Source organism: Podarcis cretensis (assembly GCF_951804945.1).
Source record: "Podarcis cretensis genome assembly, chromosome: 1".
In the NCBI taxonomy this organism is placed as follows: Eukaryota; Metazoa; Chordata; class Lepidosauria; order Squamata; family Lacertidae; genus Podarcis; species Podarcis cretensis.
This window is the reverse complement of record NC_137170.1, coordinates 37,754,422-37,772,500: the sequence shown is the minus strand read 5'-3', so window position 1 is coordinate 37,772,500 and position 18,079 is coordinate 37,754,422. Positions and strand designations below refer to the sequence as shown.

The 18,079-nt window shown below is 42.2% G+C and overlaps 1 long non-coding RNA gene across 1 annotated transcript; it reads left to right on the top strand.

The window, feature by feature from the left end:
- The first annotated feature begins 5,047 nt into the window (after nucleotides 1–5,047).
- LOC307200941 lies at nucleotides 5,048–5,423 on the top strand. Its single transcript, XR_013832478.1, has 2 exons — nucleotides 5,048–5,169; nucleotides 5,220–5,423. It is a non-coding gene; the product is annotated as an uncharacterized lncRNA (long non-coding RNA).
- Nucleotides 5,424–18,079: the final 12,656 nt, after the last annotated feature.

Here is an 18,079-nt window from a genome sequence, read left to right as displayed (position 1 = left end):
CGTAATTTGTGTGCAGGGAGATTAGATGATGTGAGTTATTTAATGAACATTCATTCTGATCCATATGCAGAGAGGTTAGATGACGTTGCATCAAAACAAGTGTTAGCCCACATTTTCCAGTGCATTTTCCTGCCTTTTTCCTTATTTCAAAGAGTCTTTGGGGGAAAGCTGATCTGATGAGCAAGACCCTCCCACCCCATTAGCGATAATTGTGCAACCATGGAATGTGATTGAACCCCACCCAGAAACAGCAACAGACCTGAAGCGCCCACCGTTCCACCTACTGTGCTCTGCACAGTAGATCTGAAAGCAGGACATATTGCAGGAATTGTGCCTTTGACCTGCCCCCATGAATGGAGCTGCCATACTTGTTTTCCTTGCAATTAGGGTTGGTGGGAGGGAACATTGAAAAATAAACAAACTGCTGAACCCAGGCTGGGAAGCTGGAAAGTCTGACGCCACTACCTTCTGATTGGGGGAAGCCACTAAGACACTCGGCCGTCCATCTCCCCATCCCTGGGATGCAGGATCTTCTACCCACACCTGAAGAAGAAATCTCAGCACTCTTAAGAAAAACAGGAAATAGGAAATGTAGAAGAGTCGACAAGGATTGGTTTGCCTGGTATTACTAAGTGGCCTGAAACAACGTGGGCTGCAGCTAGACCTGTTACTGTAACTGTATCCTACATTCCGCAGACCAGAGTGCTCGGCCGAGGCTGCTTCAAAGGCAACAGCAGCACAATGACTTTTCTTAGCTTCAAAGATGCCTGGAAAACACCAAGATGGTGGAGGCCATATAATACTTAGAACAGCTCGGTAACTTAATTACCTGCTAAGAGTCACTTAGATCACAGCGGTCTTGAGGTGCTATTGAGGCAGGTGACTCATATAACCCAACCACTTCCCACTATTTGATATATTAGCCCTTTTCACATGTCCCAACGAATCCGGTGGGATGAAGAATGAGATCTCATGCGCTCTCCACCATCGCTGTCTCTTTGGATTCAGTTAAATGGCTGCACCAAAGCCTATTCATGTGTGCGTATCCATCTGTCTTTGCCCACAGCAATTCTGGCCAATGGCGCAGCAACTTGTAGGTTTCAACTACGTACCCCAAAATGCCACCCTATTCAGAGGAAACAAAGTTGAAAAGCCCATTTGGGGGATTTGGGGAGTAAAAAGGCAGGTGAGCCCCCATTGGCACTCCCAACAGCTGCTTAGAGTGAGGGCAGAAAACATTACCCTTGCTTGGATTTGTTTCAGCAAGGCATTAGAGAGTGAGGACAATCTGCCCCGTTACTCTCCATGTAACTTTACCTTGCTCCACCCTTACTAATAGAAACATTTGGGGAGAGGGATTTAAGGCAGGGAATTCCCGTGGCTGCTTTTTGAGAAGGAAAAGGAGATCTGGAACCCCAAAGTGTTTAATTTTATTAGCATGCAGTAGGGATGCCTGGAGATATGAAAGGAACATTTCGTACAAAGATTTCCATAATAAAGGACAAAAGTGGAAAGGACCTAACAGAAGCAGAAGACATCAAGAAGAGGTGGCAAGAATACACAGAGGAATTATACCAGAAAGAAACGGATGTCTCATGTACCCCAGGTAGTGTGGTTGCTGACCTTGAGCCAGACGTCCTGGAGAGTGAAGTCAAATGGGCCTTAGAAAGCACTGCAAATAACAAGGCCAGTGGAAGTGATGGTATTCCAGCTGAACTATTTAAAATTTTAAAAGATGATGCTGTTAAGGTGCTACACTCAATATGCCAGCAAGTTTGGAAAACTCAGCAGTGGCCAGAAGATTGGAGAAGATCAGTCTACATTCCAATCCCAAAGAAGGACAGTGCCAAAGAATGCTCCAACTATCGCACAATTGCACTAATTTCTCACGCTAGCAAGGTTATGCTTAAAATTCTACAAGGAAGGCTCAAGCAGTATGTGGACCGAGAACACCCAGAAGTGCAAGCTGGATTTAGAAGAGGCAGAGGAACCAGAGACCAAATTGCAAACATGCGCTGGATTATGGAGAACGCTAGAGAGTTCCAGAAAGACATTTACTTCTGCTTCATTGACTATGCAAAAGCCTTTGACTGTGTCGACCATGGCAAACTATGGCAAGTTCTTAAAGAAATGGGAGTGCCTGATCACCTCATCTGTCTCCTGAGAAATCTCTATGTGGGACAAGAAGCTACAGTTAGAACTGGATATGGAACAACTGACTGGTTCAAAATTGGGAAAGGAGTACGACAAGGCTGCATTTTGTCTCCCTGCTTATTTAACTTATATGCAGAATTCATCATGCGAAAGGCTGGGCTGGATGAATCCCTAGCCGGAATTAAGATTGCCGGAAGAAATATCAACAACCTCAGATATGCAGATGACACAACCTTGATGGCAGAAAGTGAGGAGGAATTAAAGAACCTTTTATTGAGGGTGAAAGAGGAGAGTGCAAAATATGGTCTGAAGCTCAACATCAAAAAAACGAAGATCATGGCTACTGGTCCCATCACCTCCTGGCAAATAGAAGGGGAAGAAATGGAGGCAGTGAGAGATTTTACTTTCTTGGGCTCCATGATCACTGCAGATGGTGACAGCAGCCACGAAATTAAAAGACGCCTGCTTCTTGGGAGAAGGGCAATGACAGGCCTAGACAGCATCTTGAGAAGTAGAGACATCACCTTGCCAACAAAGGTCCGTATAGTTAAAGCTATGGTTTTCCCAGTAGTGATGTATGGAAGTGAGAGCTGGACCATAAAGAAGGCTGATCGCCGAAGAATTGATGCTTTTGAATTATGGTGCTGGAGGAGACTCTTGAGAGTCCCATGGACTGCAAGAAGATCAAACCTCTCCATTCTGAAGGAAATCAGACCTGAGTGCTCACTGGAAGGACAGATTGTGAAGCTGAGGCTCCAGTACTTTGGCCACCTCATGAGAAGAGAAGACTCCCTGGAGAAGACCCTGATGTTGGGAAAGATGGAGGGCACAAGGAGAAGGGGGCGACAGAGGACGAGATGGTTGGATAGTGTTTTCGAGGTTACCAGCATGAGTCTGACCAAGCTGCGGGGGGCAGTGGAGGACAGGAGTGCCTGGCGTTCTCTGGTCCATGGGGTCACGAAGAGTCGGACACGACTAAACGACTAAACAACAACAAGGGATGCCTGAAAAATTCTCAGAGCTCAGGCTCAGGCATGAATTCCAAGGCTAAGTAAGCCTCCCATCAGTACAGGAATTTCCACTCCCACAATAGGACTGCCCCTTCTTCTTCCCCAAGGCCTCCCTAAATCTGTCCTGGGGCACATATGGAGGGAGGAAAGTGGGGAAAGTCCAGTTCTACAAGCAGAAATCCTTGTGCTGATTGAATGCCTTAGTTGGATTCTGCCCTCTAAGGAACAGAATACTTTGCAAAATTCTTTCTCTTGCTCAGATTGAAACCAAATCTTTAAGTTAAGAGAAAGGAATGGGGAAGTGTGTTTTTCAGGGGAAAGGCTGAGGCTGAATGGGTACAGTGCATTTTTTTCCCAAGCCCTCAACTCTTTCTGCAAGATGATCCAAGATTTTCCCATTTCTTAACATCAAATCTCCAATCCTTTCCATGTTTATCCATGACAGGCTTGGGTGAGCTCATCCATCTTTAGTAAGTGTGTGTCTGATCTCTGTATTTAATGTATGTAGTGATGGGGAACGTGTAGTCTTCCAGGTGTTGCTGGACTACAACTCCCATCATCCAGAGCACTGGCCATGCTGGCTGATGGGAGCTGAAGTCCAACAGTGGGGGACCACAATTTCTTCATCCCTGGTTTAATGCAATCAACAAATGATTTAAATTAGTTACAAATCAATCAATCAATCAATCAATCAATCAATCAATCAATCAAGGCTTAAGAACCTTCCACTTTTTCCTGCATCTGTAAGATCTTGTTCTTTCCTTGGCTCCATATTATAGAGGAGCATGTAACAGCCTATACCCGAACCTGCAAATACTCATATATTAGCCCAATTTTTGCAAAGGTCAATGAACTACAAGTGTATCACTCTCTGGTTGAGAAACACATTTAGCCCAGGTGCCTGATCACAAAAGTCAGGATATTTATTTCCACTAATATTTTTTAATCATTGCAAGATATACAAGGAACGGATATGTAGGAAGAAGGGAATTATTTGAGGTTTGTGGTTATGGGAATAATTTTCTGAGTAAGTGGTGACTTACTTCTCTTCTGCTGGTTTATTTTATTGCTAACAAGAGGCAACACTATAAACTGGGAATTTTCAGACAGGGAAGCAATCCATTTTATTGAAAGATGTCCCTTGTTTGTGTGAAGTAAAGTGGGCTGGAGGCTAGTTTTAGAATGGTTTGATGGACAGGGAGATTTCTGTGAAAGGAAGGGCAGTATTACATATAACTTGAGTCACCCTCACAAGGGTATCACGGGCAAAACATGCAACAGGTTTTAAATAGTGGTGTATTGAAGGTATCAAAATTAGGACCAAAAGAGTAGTGGTTCAAGGGAGAAATGACAATGGATGGAAGAATGTTGTTGTTGTTGTTGTTGTTGTTACTACTACTACTACTACTACTACTACACAGGTGGGTGGGTCCAATGAGTCCCAGTCTAAAGAGAGCTCCTCTCTCACTCTCAGCTGCTCATCCACAATATTATGTCCAAGGGGATGTGGGTGGCACTGTGGTCTACACCACTGAGCCACTTGGGCTTGCTGATCGGAAGGTCAGCAGTTTGAACCTGCACAACATGGTGAGCTCCAATTGCTCTGTCCCAGCTCCTGCCAGCCTAGCAATTTGAAAACATACCAGTGCAAGTAGACAAATAGGTACTGCTGCGGTGGGAAGGTAAACAGCATTTCCATGCTGTTCCATGTGCTCTGGCACTCTTCACAGTGTCCTGTTGCATCAGAAGTGGTTTAGTCATGCTGGCCACATGACCCGGAAAGCTGTCTGTGGACAAACTCTGGCTCCCTCGGCCTGAAAAGTGAGATGAGTGTCGCACTCCATAGTCGCCTTTGACTGGACTTAACTGTGGCATTTGCCTCCTAGGATGGGTCATAAGGAAAGGGTTAAAATGGGTGTGATGTGATTGGCCAGTGAGAATGCAAGGGGGGAATAAAGGTTAGAGTGGGAGGTTTTGAAAGTCAATTGAAGTTTGGGAGTAGAGAGTTGGGGTTTGGGTTGTTGAGGGTTGAGGTTTGGGAGTTGAAGAAGGAAGAGGGAGGTTTAGGCAGTGGGTTGGTAGAGTTGTATTGTGAGAGAATGAGAGGAATTGTTAGGTGGAGTCAGATAGATAGTTGGAATAATCAGTTTGGAGTTGTTAGGAACTAAGAATAAGAAACTGACAAGAGAAAAATTAACTGAAACCATAAGCTTGTTCCTGCATTTAAAAATAAACTTGATTATTTGTTTATGTTAACAACTGACTGGACTCCGTGTGTCCCCGTGAGATACGGGGTAGTGGCAGCGGAAAAAGCAATCGCAGTGGCGGCACAGGGTCAATAGATCGTCAAACGTCCGGGGGCCCTGTGTGTGATCGCCACATTAACCATACAGGGGTTTTTCACCTTTACAACTTTTTAATTGTTTTATTCTTCATTTTGACTTAAATAGGTCCACACAGTAACTAAAAATCATAATTCAGAATAATAATGGGGATAATACCAACCTCCCTTCTAGAACTCTTTAGAGGATTACTGAGACAGAGGGTTTTGAACTCTCCAAAGCATTTGATGAATGCTAAGTGTTACTATTTTCCTAGCAGTGACCTCTGCTTACTTAAGCTTAAGATCCTCTTAGCATCGTGAGGATTCAGGATTTAAAATCAATATAAACTGTTGCTTCTTATTTATTGAAAGTCAAGCCTGTGATAGATGCCTGGGCTGGCAGATTCCAATTTCAAGTCAACAAAGCTGAGTCAAGCCTATAAACAAACATGGACTCTCATCCAAAGCATTTCTTGAGACTCTGGGATTTCCACAGATTGAGTTATGAGGGAAAATAAATATCTATATCTATATATCTATATCTATATCTATCTATATTTCTAGATATTAGGCACATTCTGATCTGTGGGTGGTAAGGTTCAATTTGTTCCTGGCACCAGTCAATACTGCTGTTGGAGTGTGCCTTTGTCATCTTAATAGTTTTGTTTTTTATAAACAGTTTGTGTCATTGCACTACAATTGATTTGACTGAGCTAATTTGCCCATGGAAATCAGAAATAGTTTAACCAGTGTGTATGGTAAAGACATAGTATGCGGAGAGGGAGGGTGAGCGAGTGAGCTGCTAAAATAATTTGTCTCCAAAGATTAAGTTGTTTTCTCCATCAAGTGAGAATAAACAATGAGTTATGATCTCACTCCCACCCCCCGCAAAATCCCCAGCTACAATCTCTTTTCTAAATGAAAAGTATATTCAGATTAATGCTTTTACAGTCAGCTGTACACACACACAGAGGACTCCACATAATCAAGAACTCTGTATGAATCCTGGATCATATGCACACCATAATTTAAAGTTCTGTGATACCACTTTAAACACTGATGGCTTCCCCCAGGGGATTCTGGGCGTTGTAGTTTGTTAAGGGTACTGCTGACAGTTGGTAAAAGGTAAAGGTAAAGGGACCCCTGACCATTAGGTCTAGTCGTGACCGACTCTGGGGTTGCGGCGCTCATCTCGCTTTATTGGCCGAGGGAGCCAGCGTACAGCTTCCGGGTCATGTGGCCAGCATGACTAAGCTGCTTCTGGCGAACCAGAGCAGCACATGGAAACACCGTTTATCTTCCCGCCAGAGTGGTACCTATTTATCTACTTGCACTTTGACGTGCTTTCGAACTGCTAGGTTGGCAGGAGCAGGGACCGAGCAACGGGAGCTCACCCCGTCGCAGGGATTCGAACAGCCGACCTTCTGATCGTCAAATCCTAGGCTCTGCAGTTTAACCCACAGCGCTACCCGCGTCCCTTTGACAGTTGGTAGGAGAACCCTATTTCCACCACAGAGCAATAGTTCTCAGACTGGTTTAACAATCAATAAAGGAAACTTTGGGAAATGTAGATCTGTGAGGGGAATATGGGTTTCCTAACAACTTTCAACACCCTTAATAAACTACAGGCACTGTGGTTATATGGGGTGGCAGTGGGAGATACAGATATAGAGGGGAGCAGAGTGGGGTTGAAGTCTGTGAGTCAATCTAGGTGACATTAGTTGTGTGAATGCAGTTAACATGCACATTCTTGGTGAGGATGCCTGGGTCTCTGTGAGGTGGTGAATGCAAGTGTCATATATTTCTGTTTAGGCAGCTCAGAGTTAGGTTTTTGTTCTGCCTTTAATATGTAGCTTATCCAGTACATATGCATTTTATACTGTCGGGATAATGTTCGTTATTTTAAGTTTTTAATTTTATTGCATGTCTGGTGTGGTGATGATTATCATCTGGGGAAACCAATGACTTCAATTTACAAGAAAGGAGATTCCAACTAAATATCAAGAAGAACTTTCTGACGGTAAGAGCTCTTTGACAGTGGAACGGACTCCCTCAGGAGATGATGGACTTTCCTTCTTTGGAGATTTTTAAGTAGAAGTTGGATGGCCATCTGTCATGGATGCTGTAGTTGAGATTCCTGCACTGCAGGGGGGTTGGACTAGATGACTCTCGGGGTCCCTTTGAACTCCACAATTCTGTGATTCTATTACAAACGCATTAATTAATGTTTACAGGAAAATAGTTGAAACTTTTTTAAAAAACAGATAAAAATTCTTCAATATTGCATCTGGTTGCAACATCTAATTAACATTTTAAAGGCTACAGCTTAATTGGAATGAACGACAAGGCTTTGCCTACCTAAGACAGCTCATGAACATGATTGCAGCAAAGTAATTTCCCTTTGTTAGGTACAGATTTTCAATAATAGAGTTCTCTTGGCTTAATAAAGTTAAGCACCACTTACAACTAACACTTCATTTTGCTTCATTCTATTATATATCAGGGTGGCTGTTCTGTTCTTGTAGCCACCACCTGCAAAGGTGTTCATTTCTACTCTCCTACTGTGTGGGTACTCTGTCTAACCCCCAACCTTCTAGTTTTTATAATCACTCTGCAAAATGCTGTTTGAATTTTTATGAGCTAGGTTTCTTTGCCGCTAATTTAAAGTTTCAGAGATTTATGCTGCCCAGTACGGTTCTATTTTGACTCGATTCGTTTTCAAATGCCCTGTGAGATCCTCTCAATTATTGTCATAATAACAAGCAGGAAAATGTATGTCAAATGAAATTAGTACTTCTAAGCAGATGAGCATACAACCGAGCTACAGAAATTGAAAGGGGGGGAATAAAATACTGTATTCTTTTTCAAAGCACTGAAGTACTCAAAAATAAGTCCCACACAAAACTGTTTGGGTTTCAAATAGCTTGTGGCATGGATGCAAAACCTGTGGGTCTCCACAGATTGCCAGGCATCATCCCTGACCATAACTAGGGCTGAGGGGAGCTGGGAGTTCAACATTATCTGGAGGATCACAGGTTCCCCATACCTGGCTTATGGGCACAATTTGAGGGGCTGGAAATTACTTCTACAACCCCAACTGGTGTAGAGCCAGAATATCTTTGTGATACTCTGGCTGCATGAAAAACTGTGGTGTGATATCAAGTTCCATCTACCCATAAGACTGGATCCCAAGAATACAAGAGCAGGACATTCTCAGTATAGACCCATGATAATGGAATTTCCTCCCCAGGGAAGTTCACCATCTCCTATTTTTTAGGAAGTGGGCAAAAAACTAAATTATTTTTAAAATTGCACTGAATAAAGTATTTAAAATGTGCTTTTGGGTGGTGGCTGGAGATGTTTTGGGTAACTTTGAATGATAGTTTAATTTATCATTTTGTGCTGTCATGTTATGCATTTTATCACTTCTGTCTGCATTATTAAATTGCAATGCTCATTGGTTTCCTTGTGTGTATGGAAAAGTATAACGTACCGTAATTATACTGTGAACCGCCCTGGGATCTACAGATGAAGGGTGGAAGAAGAAGAAGAAGAAGAAGAAGAAGAAGAAGAAGAAGAAGAAGAAGAAGAAGAACCAATGTTGGGCACAGGTTTGGTAGTTTGAGGACTCCTATTCTCAATTGGCCATGCTGACTGAATCTGATGAGATTTGGAAGTCAAACATCATTTAGAGGGCACCATGTTGGTTACTCCTGCACTAAGATTACTAGAAAGAAGAGAAATATAATTTTTGTAGAAGAGATGGGTGTTGCAACCCATTAGCAGATGACTATGCATGATCTGTTTTTGAGAGATCTATGGGATGAGGGCAACAATTCACTCAACACCCTTCCTCCTCCTAATTAATGCCTAAGCATTACTTCTTCTACACACCACCATAATGAGTCTGTTATTTTATTCAAATACTGGTTGAAAAGTAATAGGATTCTATCCAAATAAAGAAGAACCCATAAACTGCAGGCACATTTCGCTCTAAAATGTTACTTTAAAAAAATAAAAAAGAAAGTGCAGATGGCACCACAAATAAATGACTGTCATGCACTAGGATCTTTTCTATGCAAATGACTAATACATCAGTACAATTCTGCCAGAGCAACAGCAAGAGTCTGCCAAAAAGGAATCATATCATAATCAGAGAGTGTTCCTGATTGTTCACTGTTTGTGACACATATGGATCCTCTGAAATACAGAACACCTACCTAGAGAAACAGTCAAATCATTATGCATCATGAACTTTTGCATGTGTTTAGAATGTTTTAAGGAAACTATTTGGTCTGCAATAAACAGACATATTTTCTCAGTGTCATTACAGCAATAGCTGTGCAAAAATAAAAAAAAGCAATAAACAAGGCTGTTGTAGTAGCTGTGCTTAAACTTGCAAATCTCTACACTGGAAAGGCATGCTAACTCTCATTGCAGAATAATAGATCGATTACTCATTCAGGAGAACAAATTTACAATAAATATATATATTTAAAGATCCCATGCTGTGTTTGAAGAGAGGAGTTCCATCTCCCACCCCAGAGATTTCAAGCTGTTTTGAAATATGAAAAGGTATGAAGATGTTGATTCTATATGATCTTATTATATTTCAATCAACATACTGATGGAGAAAGCCACTGGCAACAACTATTCTTGCAGCTGATAAACAGGAGGGCAATACTATCAGTATTGATCAATAACAAATCAGATGATGCAGTGCCTGTCCAATAAGGGTCCTGTTCTATCATAGAAACAATGCCCCCCCCCAATTAAAAAACTCAACAACACTTTGGCTTCCCCAAAAAAGCTCAACAACTTTGATCAATCCAATAGGTAGATCACTGCCACTATTTTTATAGTTGGAGTAGATCGCAGTCTCTTGGGAGTTGGACATGCCTGCTATATATGACAGGTAAATGTTAGGTGACTCACCCATGAAAACCACAATGTTGGTGGACTGAATTAATTCTGGTCTTGTTTCTGCTTAGGAAAGTGGTGTCATGGCTAAGAGCCAAAGATTCAGAGGTCTGAACAGAGGTGTTTTTTCCCATCACTCTTTGGAAGGTTAATTTCTTACCTAATTTATGCATTCATTAATCAAATATTGTAATATTTTAACTCAGTTGAAAAAAACACGTATGCTCCTTCCTGCAACTGACGGAGGATATGCCCTCCTTTCTCAAACTGATTCTGCCTTCACTTGCTAAGAAAGAACATGTATCAGGCTAGCAGATATGTGCCTGGGTCACATTATACAATAGGTCAAACAATGGTTTACAGGGACCGCATTAATGTTGGGGTTCCTTTAGAGGAGCTTACAGCTTTACTTCTACCCAGTCCTTTTTGCTTCCACACCACATGAAGCTCAGCCAAGCTTGGGTCCCCCCCCCTAAACATGTAATCCAAACAAAGATTGTGGTTAAGCCCTCTTCTCACTAACCATGAGTTATGCAATCTTGGCTACAGCTAAGTGAGGAGAAAATCCATGATCCCAGATTCAGATGGCACACTAAGCCAAACCTTGGGTTAGCTCACTGTGGCAGCAGAGCTTCTCTCTGGTAGCCTGCACATTCTCATGGATGCATGATGTGGCCCAAGCAAGTTGTGTTATGTGACCCAAGCCAGCACAACCAGCAATTGCTTTATAATAGGTACATCTTCAGAGTTATCTGAACAACAACAACAACAACAACATTTATTGGGGGTGCCAAATTTTGGCCTTGCACAGGGTGCCATATTACAAAAGATTACCAAAGTCTGCCCTTGCTGGAAGTGTTGAAAACTGAAATCCAAACATGTTTGCTGGGTTGTGATGCATTATCTTTTACACCAGGGAAACTCCTGGCCTGTAGACTGCCTATGGCCCACAGCCAGATTTCATCCAGTCTTTCAGGGCCCCCTCCCACCCGTTCACTGTTCAGTGGTGAGCGGAGGTAAGAGGAAAGGGCTTTGATGTTGTGCAACTGCAATTTCTCTGCAAGAAGATCTGTTGCACAAAGATCAAAGCAAAGGAGAACATGTCTCAGCAGACAGGTAGACTTGTATTCCTTAAAGGTAAAGGTAAAGGTACCCCTGCCCGTACGGGCCAGTCTTGACAGACTCTGGGGTTGTGCGCCCATCTCACTCAAGAGGCCAGGGGCCAGCGCTGTCCGGAGACACTTCCGGGTCACGTGGCCAGCGTGACATCGCTGCTCTGGCGAGCCAGAGCCGCACACGGAAACGCCGTTTACCTTCCCGCTGGTAAGCAGTCCCTATTTATCTACTTGCACCCGGAGGTGCTTTCGAACTGCTAGGTTGGCAGGCGCTGGGACCGAGCAGCGGGAGCGCACCCCGCCGCAGGGATTCGAACCGCCGACCTTTCGATCGGCAAGTCCTAGGCGCTGAGGCTTTAACCCACAGCGCCACCTGCGTCCCTCCAGTAGCACTTTAGAGACCAACTAAGTTTGTTCTTGGTATAAGCTTTCGTGTGCATGCACATTTCTTCAGATACACTGAAACAGAAGTCACCAGACCCTTATATATAGTGGGAGGGTGGGGTGGGGTTTTTCTCAGGAGGCTAGTAGGAGATGGGTGATTGACTCAATGGGTATGATAAACCTGTTGACGACTGCTGGCATACACAATGTTAGAAGATGACCAATTGAATAGACCTGAGATGGTATGTTTGATGTTGTTGGGTCCAGTGATGGTGTTGTCTGGGTGTATGTGGCAGCAAAGTTGGCATCAAGCTGTGGGAGGTAGTCCTTTCATTGCCTACAGACAGCCACCCAATCTTAAGAAAAAGCCTTTGGAAGTTAGTTACATCCTTCTTGTGTGGATGCCGAGTTCCTTTCTGTCTTTTGTAGAGTCAGAACAGATAAAAGGTGTTGAAAAGTTTTCTTTCTTTCTTTCTTTCTTTCTTTCTTTCTTTCTTTCTTTCTTTCAAAATTCATTAAAAAGTCTATGGAGAAAATGGAAGACAAGCTTGATTGGAGTGACCAAGGTTTAAATTTACATTTCTGCTTCCATGGGATTGCATGTGTCTGATTGTGATTGTATCTGTGTCTCTTGAGTTAAGGCTATGTAATTGTGTCTATCATAGAATCTTAGACTTGTACAGTTGGAAGGGACCATGAGGGTCGTCTAGTCCAACTCTCTGCAATGCAGGAATCTTTTGCCCAACATGGAGCTCAAACCCATGACCATGAGATCAAGAGTCTCACGCTCTACCAACTGAGAATTCCTACTACTTTAAAGTTGCCCAAACAGCTTTGCACTGGGACAAAGTGTCTCCCAGTTCACATAATGTCTCCCACAGAATATCTCTCCCCTGCCTTACACTCTTCAAGAATGGAGCTGTCCAGCTAACAAGCCACAGCGAGCAGATTTACAGAGGTACTTTCTGTGTTCAAAAAGTTAGTAAAAACATACATTTATCTGCCAGCATCCCTGGTGCACCCCCTACTGTTTAGACAAGCTCTTCTCTTGCTCAGGATAGATCTTCAGTATTCGTCATGACATTGTAACTGAGCAAAAAACTCCTTCATAACATAACCAATCTTGAATATTTAATTTCTTAAAACTGAATTTGGAAGACTTCCCAGATCATACATCTGTTATGCTAATTGGCAAAGGAGAAGGCTGTAGAAAGAAATGCTGGGGAGGATCAATGTCCTTCTCTCGCCTTCCATGCAAAAACATAATGCGATTCTCCCCTCCCTTCTCTCCTCCATGGCATGTTTGCAGGCTACCTGGCAAATACAAACAGGAACACCTGTATGCCTGACACATCACACCTGCACCGTGACACACTGATATGTGCCACTAGTCTTCCAAAGGAGGAGAGACTCTGCATGTTAATTGCCTTTTCCCACACAGAACAAGTTCCATAGATAGAATCAGCAACAGAAAAGATATGATGCCACATTGCAGTAAGGAAACAAGAGGTTGGAAGGAAGAGGGGGGATTTCTTTTTGCTGTTTTACTATAAGAACCCAGGCAGCCTTCATTGTTTCCCCTGCATAGAAGTTTGTTGGAGGAAAATTTTCAAGGGTGCATTTGTTGCTCATCAGTGTGGGAGACATGCCGCCACCTCTACCTGGCCTTACCCCCACTCAATGTAAGCTGCTGAATTTGGGTCTCTCACCTGTTCCCTTTCTTTTGCTGGTGACTGGGAATGAATGAATGAATGAATGAATGAGGGAAATGTGGGGTGGAACAGAAATTGCACAAACACAATAAAGCACATGTTGGCAACCTGCAGCCCACAGACTGCATGCAGCCCTTGGGAACACCCCATGTGTTCCCAGCTAATTAACCATCAGTTAAGCTATGGGGCCAGGGAGAAAGCACCGTTTCCCTATCTATAAATAACTCCAGGACAGTGATCTTTGCTACACCAGGATCACTGTGGGGTGAGGTTAAATGACCAAGTCTCCTGAAATTCCAGTGTGCAAAAGATCACTATCTCTGTTCTGTGGACAACAATCTAGACTGCATCAGGATCACTGGGGAGTGGAGGCTTCAGTCTACCCACCCCACCAGCTGCCACCATGTTAATTCTCCAGCAATCTTGATGCAGCAGAGTTCACTGTCCTAGAGCAGGATGGGCACAGCATGATTGGCTGCATCAGGATCATGGGGAGTGAAATACAAATATGAATGCGAATAATTTATTATTTATACCCCACCTATCTGGCTGGGTTCTCCCAGCCACACTAGGCAGCTCCCAACAGAATACCAACAACAATAATAAAAAGCGACAATATATCAAACATTAAAAACTTCCCTAAGCAGCCCTGCCTTCCAATGTCTTCTAAAAGTCAGATAGTTGTTTATTTCCTTGACATCTGAAGGGAGGGTGTTCCACAGGGCAGGCGCCACTACCAAGAAGGCCCTCTGCCTGGTTCCCTGTCGCTTCACTTCTTGCAGTGAGGGAACTGCCAGAAGGCCCTCGGAGCTGGACCTCAGTGTCCGGCTGAACGATGGGGGTGGAAATCCTAGTGCAGTCAAGAGCACTAAGAGGGGAGGTTGAAGGTTGTGTGTGTGTGTGTGTGTGTGTGTGTGTGAGAGAGAGAGAGAGAGAGAGAGAGAGAGAGAGAGAGTTGATTGGGTGTGTTAATAGCCCCACCTACTGCAACTGCCATCCATGCCCACCATGATCCATGCAGCCCCTGAGTGTTAACCCACTGTTGCATGTGGACTTCAGGTGCAAAAAGAAAGGCACTCTTGGCTTAACATCAGCTGCCCCAGTTGCCAGCTCCCATTGCCTTCGGTCCCACTCTCCCAGTCACATTGGTGTCAGTCGTTGTGTGGCTCTTTATTCACAAACCAGCTGCAATGTTGTGCAATCTTACAGCAAATTTGTCTTCACACTAAATCCGGGTAGATCTAGCTGGGGAGATGAAACATTGCAGATGGAGAAGTGTCTTTAAAAAAAAAAGTTATTTATTAATCATACTCCATGTATATCTGTCACAGTGATGTGCACAATATAATAAAAACGGCGTTAAAAATCCTGGTTAAAAACAGCACAGAAAATACAAGAAATTACTTGAAAACACTAAAATGTAAAAAAATAAAAATAAATACTGATCTCTTGGAGCAGGTAAGAATGTTTCACATTGATTTGGAGTTGCTGATTAATTAAACGAGATTACTTATCTCAAGGGACATTCTTCCATATATATATATATATATATATATATATATATATACACTTTATCAATTTAAAATACAAACATATGCAAAAATATACAAAATCTTTACAACAAAAGTGAATTAGAGTAAAGAAAGAAGAAACCAAAAGGAAGAAAAAGAACAAACTAAGAGAGGAAGGAAAAAAGGAAAAAGAAAAGAAAAAAAGAAAAAGCTATGTACAAAAAAGAACAATATCTTATTGAATAACACTTAAATAAAAATTCTGGATATAAAACTTCCAATCATTCTCATTATACTGTTTGTACTGTCGTTATTAGGGGACGCAGGTGGCGCTGTGGGTTAAAGCCTCAGCGCCTAGGGCTTGCCGATCGAAAGGTCGGCGGTTCGAATCCCTGCGGCGGGGTGCGCTCCCGCTGCTCGGTCCCAGCGCCTGCCAACCTAGCAGTTCGAAAGCACCTCCGGGTGCAAGTAGATAAATAGGGACCGCTTACCAGCGGGAAGGTAAACAGCGTTTCCGTGTGCGGCTCTGGCTCTGGCCAGAGCAGTGATGTCACGCTGGCCACGTGACCCGGAAGTGTCTCCGGACAGCGCTGGCCCCTGGCCTCTTAAGTGAGATGGGCGCACAACCCCAGAGTCTGTCAAGACTGGCCCGTACGGGCAGGGGTACCTTTACCTTTACCTTTACTGTCGTTATTTCCCCCCGCACAGTTTACATTCTTTTATATCATTTCCACCTAGTCAAAAAAAAAATTGTTACCTGTTTTCACTTTCAAGTATTATTCAAGTTCTACTAATATGGTAGGATTAGTACAATATAAACGTACGTAATCCTTAAATATTCTCCATTCTCCATATATTTTCTGATTTAAAACTCCTCTAACTCTTCTCGCCAGTTTTGCTAGTTGTAAACATTCTATCATGAGTATCTGCCAATCTGTCATCATTGGTAGTATTTCATTTTTCCAATTCCTTGCCACAAGAATTCTCGTTGCTGTAATTGCATGCATGAACATTGGTCTTATATATTTTTTTAAATTTCTAGTGGTAGTATACCTAAAAGAAAAAATTCTGTTTTTTTAAAGGTAAGTTTGAATAGCTTCTTAAATTCGTTGTAGATATTATTCCAGCACAAGTATAACTGCACAAGTCCACCACATGTGATAGTATGACTTCACATCTTTTTTACATCTCCAACAAGTTGGTGACCTTCCTTTATACATTTTAACAAGTTTAAAGGGGTGTGGTGCCATCTATAGAACATCTTCATGGTGTTTTCCCTTAGGTTATAGCATGCTGTAAATTTAATATCTACCCTCCACAATCTTTCCCATTGTTCCATGTATATGTTGTGTCCAAAGTCCTGCGCCCATCTTACCATAGCTGCTTTAACTTGTTCCTCTTTCATTTCACATTCTAGAAGGTAATCATAAATTTGTGAAATATGTATTCCTTTGTTAAAGATTAATTCTCTTTCGAATATGGATGTTTCTTTTGCAATTCCTTCTTTTATGTCTATGGACAATCTTTGATTTAACTGGAAATATTGTAACCAGTCCGATAGGTGACTTTTGATTTCATCATATTTTTTCAGAGTTGGCTGGTCCATATCTGCTTCTAAGACATTCTTCCAATAAAAACATATGTATTTTTACTTCGATCGGTGCATAATATAAATATTATTATTTCAATCTGTGGATTATTAATAATACCATTATTAATACAAGTGCAGACCCTTGAAAAGCTTTCGGGGGTTTTTCTCCAACGCTTACTCTGATGTGAATAGACATGTGCATCCAAGTGTGTATTCCTTTCGAGGCAAAACAATGTGGAGAGGCCACATCTTGTCCCTTCCTGCATTCTGTATGCAAGACAAGCACTTTAAAAATATGGGGAGGAGCTGTTATTAACAGTTTCTGCTATGCATTGCGCAAAGTGTCTATTATCCAGGGCTCAGTAAATGTCATAAGAATTGTAATATATTTACACCTAAGGTGTAAAGTTTTAACTTATTTTAAAGGATAGTAATTACAATTCCAGCAATATGTGTGTGAGTGTGTTTAATTTCCCTTTTTTAAAAATACACCTGTGTCATAATGTTGTAGCTCACATATCTTTGTGTCACCCAAGATTATACTGTGTCTATAATATGTGCAGGCATATACTGAAATTGTGCTAATGTTCCATTCGGCACACAGCTAATTGCCTTGCACTGATTGATGTTTAGATAGGATTTTCTTGCCATTCTTTTGACAACCCAGTTTGTTAGTTAAACAAGTATATAAATCGGGACACATGGTGAGTGTACATGTTCGCTTGTCAATCTAAACTTATGACTTGCATTGTTCACCTTAAAAGGCTTTTGAATCCTGCACAGCAATATGTATTTCCTCAAACCCCAAAATTTCATTATGAAAACAGAAATTTGAAAGGGGAAAAAACCCACACACATAAGTATGATAAAACAACTGTAAAAGAAGCACTTTTTTCAAAAGCCCACAGTTGACATTTAGAGGATAAATTTTCTAAATGTATTTGCATTTAGTTACTTATTGCTTGTCTGATATTTGTACTTGGGTGCCTCACTGCTTTCTCAAACTCAATATGTCCAAAACCGAATTTCTCATCTTTCCTTCCAAACTGCCTTTTCCTTGATCAGTCTGTATCCATTAACAGTTTCACCATCCTCCCTGTCAACTAGGCATGAAGCCTTGGCTTTGCTTTTCATTCCTCCCTCTCTTTTGCTCTCCATATTCAGCCTATCATCAAATCATGTCACTTCTTCTATACAATTATTGCAAAAAAAATTAAATCTGTCTCTTCTCATTATTTTGCTTAATCTCTGGCAGCAATATAGTGTGGCTGTCTCATTCCTTGACTCAGTGGCGGATGGTGCCCATCAGTACTGGTAGGGCGGAAGGCAGGAGAGGTCAACAGTTGGCAGAGCCAGTGA